This window comes from Octodon degus, unplaced genomic scaffold (genome assembly GCF_000260255.1).
Source record: "Octodon degus isolate 3935 unplaced genomic scaffold, OctDeg1.0 scaffold00039, whole genome shotgun sequence".
Classification (NCBI taxonomy): Eukaryota; Metazoa; Chordata; class Mammalia; order Rodentia; family Octodontidae; genus Octodon; species Octodon degus.
Window position 1 is genome coordinate 5,195,344 of NW_004524615.1, and position 6,000 is coordinate 5,201,343.

Sequence of the window (6,000 nt, forward strand, 5' to 3'; positions counted from 1 at the left end):
GAAAGACTAGAAAGATACTCTTTAAGGTTTTATGGAATACTAGGGTTTTTCAGAGATGGCCATCAGAAGGAATTAGCTTTGTACATTCAGAAAAGGCCGAGCTAGTCACATCATCCTTGCATGACTTATTTTTTACGTGTGAAGTCTTATGAATGACTTCAGTTTTAAACACCTGCCCTGCCTCATGTGTAATTACACGTTCAAGTCTGCTGGTGCTAAGGCCTTCATTCAGGATAAAGGTACAGATAGGACGTGCTTCCTGAGTTGTCACAGCAGAAAGCATGTTTTCAGTATTGAGATAGGTCATTCTTTAAAATTGATAACATTTAAATCAATGAGATGAAGTTACTTTGTGCATGCATGCTAAGAAAAGTTATGCTTTTGTTTTGAGTTCCTCAGTGGGTTAATTGTAAGGAACAGTACAATCATTTTAGGTGTATTTAAAGATAGAATTTTAAATAGCCATGAACTGTAGTGAGAACTTCTAGGAACAGAATACCTGTTATTCTAAAATGAGACATCAAGTTTACGTCCCTAAAGACTAGGTTGCCTGTCTTATCTTTAAGTACATACAGGTTAGCTATACTTCCCAAGAGTCTTAAAACTTGTATTTTTCCTAATGTAACCTTTTGGATGCAAATTTCATTGTTCCCAAGTTGTGTCTTGGAGTTTTTGGAAATGTTCACTTAAAACATGTTTTAACTCTACTAGTATTCTAAACGTATCTAAAGAGAGGAGCCTGGACCAAAAAGAGTTTGAAATCAGCACATGGACGTGTGTTGGGTTTCTGTGTTGCTGACTGCCACGTGGTGTGAGATTGCAGTAAGCTGCTCCATGATGCGCGCAAGGTCTGCTCCCCGCTGGAGACACAGGGTTGCTCCGGGCCTGGTGACCAACTGCTGCTCTGCAGGCTGAGAGAAGGAGGCTGTAACTGTCAGTGGTAGCCCCAGTGTGTTCTGTGCTGCAACTGTGTAGTAGTTGGTTTTCATGTGTTTCCACTGCCTTTGTGTAAATGCTATAAAAGTTAAATTTTTTGCCACTAGTTCAGATGTTCCCTAACTTATTAAATACACCTTTATTCCAAGTTTGTTTCCTTAGGTTATTAAAATGCTTTATAGAATTAACTAATGACTTTGTTTATTTTTATTACAGTATTGAAAAATATGTAGTTATTGCCGTTTATGTTGTGGAGTTTGCAGAATAATCAATTGTATAAACCAAACCTTTAAATTAGCTTGGTGTGAGGAGTCTTTCATGCTTCGAATAGGGGAAGAGACTTGCAGTTTCGGCCTCACAACTTCAGCTCTTTTTTTCTTTTGAGAGGGCTGCACTTAGGCTGGTGTGGACCTCCACGGTGGTCCTCCCGCTTCCCTCCAACCGAGACTCCCTGCGCTGCCCTGACTGCTCAGGCTCGCTCCCTTGGGAGCATCTGATCCTGGGGGCCTGTCCAAAGAGACTAGTTGCTGTTGTCCCTAGTGCAGCACTTCCACGAGTTGTTAGCGCTTTAGCGTTCCCTTTACTCTTCTGAAGTGAGCACATTCCAGCTCCTTCACCTTGTTTCTGACGCTGTGCTTCACTGCGCGTGTCCTCAGATTGTTGGGGGCTGGCGCTGGGTTTCTTTTTCCTGCACTCAGCCAGCAGTGCTGTTCTGCTGAGGGCGAGTTCCATGGAGACTCCCATTCCTTCTGGGAGAGGCCTGAGAACATGCAAATTCTGTGTCTGGGCTGCTTTGAGGACGCCAGCTGTGCTGAAGGTGGAAGGACTGGAAGACTAGGCTGGCTGCTCCAGCCCAAGCCTGAGCCCCTACGATGGCTGGTTAGAGTGCCACTTAGGGGAATTCTGGATTGCTCCCCAAGGTGGTTATTTAGTGTTGCTCAGTGACAGTTGGCCTGTTCTGTGTGGGGAGAATCTGAAAGACTGGCTGAGGTTGCAGTGCACGTTGTAGCCAATGGGCCACTACTTGCTTACGGTGGTCAGTTTGTGCCTTGTTATTCGCTGTTAAGTGATTCAGAGCTGGAAAATGATTCCGAGTATTTAGTGGAGGTAGGGTGCTTTTGTAAGCCTCCTCCTACCCCAAAGGTAGCACAAATCAGAATGCCTTTACTTTAGTGGTTGTAGCCTTTGACACCTAGACCTATGGATTTAAAACTCAAAACATTTCATTGGAAGTTGGATTTGAAAAGATTTTTTTTTTTTTTTTGAGCTTTCTTTGGCTGGTCAGAGTGTATGGGGATGTTTCTTAATACATTTTCATTGAACTTTGAAGCCTCAAAGTATTTTGTCACTGATTCAGCACTGTCAGAGTTGCATGCTTGGGGCTAGTGAGATAGCTCAGTGGACAAAGCGTCGGTTTTGGCAAGCTCAGGGACCAGGGTTCCATCCCCTGTCCTGCAGGCCACACTGGCCCTGAGCCAGCGGTGTGGTGAAATTACACCTGTAATTTTAGTGCTGAGGAGGCTGAAAACAGGAAGATCACCACGTGTCCAATCTGTAGTGAGACCCTGTACCAAATACACAGATGCAAAAGGAAAGCACACTTGTAACATTGTTAGTGCCAGTATGTGTTCGAAGGTTGGTACAAGCGTTGATTAACCAGTTACGAGGATTAAAGCGTTCCCCATGCAGCTTTGTGTGGTGCTTTTCTCTGCTTTCACTGTGAATTTGCTGGTACAGTAAGGAATAAGAGTGCATAGTTGGAGTTGCGTCTAAGCACCATTAGCACATTACAAGGTGAGATGCTGGTGGTGTGGACACAGGAAAGCGTCCACGTACAGCTGTGCTCCGTAACTGCCTACATTCTGAGCAGTGGCATTTAACTTTCGGTATCCACATGGAGTGTGTGCGCCATATTCCTAGAGATCTTATTTAAGGTATTTGAGTAAGGAATAATGGAGACTGAGCACAGCTGTAACTGATCTGCCAAGTACCATAGTGCACCGGGCCCATCAGGAGGGGTGAGTGGAGCATTGCTGGGCTCAGACCCCTCCGTCTTCAAAGGAGGAGCCAAAGCTTCATACCGGGTGTCCAGGCTAGTTGGAGCCCTCGCTGTCCTTGTGAGTGTGCCATTTTGGTATTAATAATGCCTTAAAAAGGGTTGAGCTAGATATTTATGGGACCTTTAGTGTGTTCTGCTTCCATGATAAGAATGTAAGATACAAGTTGTCAGTACACTTCCCAGGAATGGCTTAGACGACACTAGTGCTTACCAAGCTCAGTAATTTTTCAGCAGTGTTACATTTAGGTAAGGTTTACTGTTACAGAAGTTGTTAAGTGCCTTTTGAAGTGTTAAGTATTCGTGGAGTATTGTGCAAGGAATACTTAAGAAGTATTACTAACCCGTGAGGACTCGTGATAACTTAGTAAGGTATTTTCCAGAGAAAAAGTGGTGACCATCCTATTACTTTAAAGCCAGAATTACCAGATTTTGTATTTGCCACTTCTTTGTACAATTTGTTCACCTATCTTAAAATTATCTTTGAAATTCCAAAATCTATAATAATTTAACTTACAATCTTCCTCAACTTCAGAGAACAGTGGCCTTTCACTGAAATCTGTTTTGGAATGGGGTTAAGGACATACTGGTAGAATTACAGGTTTTGGGGGGCTGGGGAGATTGCTCAGTTGAATAAGTGCTTCCTCAAGTGCCTGAGTTCAATCCCTGACCCCCCTGGGAGTTTAAAGGTAAAATAAGGAAACTGATGTGACAGTTTGGATCCAGAAGTGACATTTTGGCTTGGCAAGATGGACCATAGTGGAATTGATGGGCTGGAGGTGGAGCCGATGAATGAGATTACAGCCTGGACCTCTCCGAAGTTGTCTGTAACTGTTGAGGCCCTTTACTTCGCTACAACAAATACATATTTACTAAAAATAAACTGGTGCATGTTCCCACACTAATAAAAAGTTCAGAGAATCTTCAAGCAGAATTTGTTGTGAAGTACACCCGTTTTAAAAAAGCGACTTTTAAAAGTATGTTTACATTTTTCCAAGGTAAAACACTGGATTTACCGCAGATATTTTTGGAAGCGCGGTTTTTTCCAGACAATGCGAATGTCCTTTACTTCCTCTGTTTCTTGGAGAGAGGAGGCAAGGAGCTGAGAGGTCACAATTTCAATTTCACAACAAGCTCGCTAAATAGGAAATGTACTTCGAAGCTCAGCCTAGTTCATGCATCTAACTAGGTCAGGTTTCAGTGAATTCCTTCTTAATTTCTTTACGCATACTCACAAGTAGCCCCTGCCCCTTTCCTGGTTTTAATCTTGAAACTGTGCCAGTGAGTTCAGATCATACAACCCTTGAGTTGTTTTTTTTTTTTTTTTTTTTAATTTCAATTGAAAGCTTAGTTTCAATTAAGTTACAAAAAGAACTTTCTCAGTTAAAGATCTGTGTGGAAAAACAGGCATGCATTTCATGTTGTGCGTGCCTTAGTGTGCTTTTGAGCTTAGTCTTCATAAACTTGTAACACTCCAGGAGAAATACACATGTACTACGTTAACGTTTAAAGCCACTACTGAGAAGCATGTCGCATGGTAGGCCCGGCCGTAGGGCGATGCGGCCCAGGTGAAGCCCAGCGCGGGTAGCAGGGCCAGGTGATCTCCACCCTGGGTAGGGGCTCTTAGCTCAGCGCCAAGGCCGGGATCAGCCCCGCGTCCCGGAAACTAATGTTTGCAAGGAAGCAAAAGGCAGTATACCTTTAAAACTCCCCAGAAATTGCTATCAAGGAGAATGTAAATTAATTTAGCGAGTAGCTGAACAAGTGTTTTGCCTTGTGGATTCCTGAATTTAGCTTAATGGAAAATTGCTTAAATAAAATTCGTGGAAATGCTGTCCGTTTCCTTCCTTTGAAGAAACCCCGATGAGGACAGCATTTAAAAACAACGTGGGCACACAGCCCGCCCCATTGTTTGCCGTCCACCCCGGGCTACCAACGCCGCCCCCCGTTTCCGTCGCGCGCTCCCGGCTGTCGCCTCCACGCGGATCCTCCGGGGCCTCGGTCGGGTCTAGTTCCCCGGGACGCGGCCTCCAGGCGGACGCGGCTCCGGCGCAGTGTAGCAGGGCAGAGCGCTAGTGGGCGCTGTGGGTCCGCGGAAGGCGCCGGTGCGGGCCGCTTGGAGCTGCTCCGGGCGCGGCGCGACCTCTGGAATCCGAGCCCCGTGCGGGCCGGGCCCGGCCGGGCGGCTCCTGGGTCTCTGCGCTCCTCCGGCACTCATGGGCCTGGCCGCCGTCTGAGCCTCGCTAGTCCCGGGCAAGGGATTGGAGGAGCACCGGCGGGACCAGGCGGGTCGCGGGGCCCGGTGATTGCCCGTCCAGAACCGAGGTCGATGAGGACCACTGGGGTCGCCGGGGCGCTGCGCGTGGCCGCCGCGCACACAAGGACCGCGTGGGACTCGGGGACCCCCGCCTCCCCGGTCGTGCGTGGGGCGAGCTTCGCGCTCCAAATCCTTCGTGCAGTTGGGACCTTGCTGCGCTGCGGGAACGCGGGCGGCAGGGCGGGGACAGGCGGTCCGGCGGGTCAGTGGCCTCGGCCCCGGCGTCCCCGCTTCGCCGCCCCGCCCCGCCCCGCCCGCCTCCCTCCTCAGCCGCGGGTACCCTCGGGCCCAAGCTGCCGCCGTCCGCTACCTGTCAGCCGAGCCCCGCCTCGCGGATGCCAGGCGGGGCTGCGGACGGACGGGCGGGCCGCCCAATCATCGTGCGGCTATGGCGTGGCGGACCAATAGGCTGAGGGCGGTGGGGCGGGGCTCCGCGTTTATAGCGCTCTGACAGCGCGCCCGCCGCGCTGACTCTCCGCGGCGGGGGCGGCGGCGCCGGCCAGAGCAAGGAACCGCGAGCAGCGGACCGAGCCCTCCCCGCACACAAAGGCCCGCGCGCCGGCGCCCGCGGCGGATCGGAACCGCCCAACTGCTCCGCGGGCCGGGAGCCGCGAGAACTGAGGAGGCGCCTTCCCCGCTTCGCTCGCCGGACATGGAGCCGCGCCGACGCGGCGCCCGCGCGCCCGGGCCG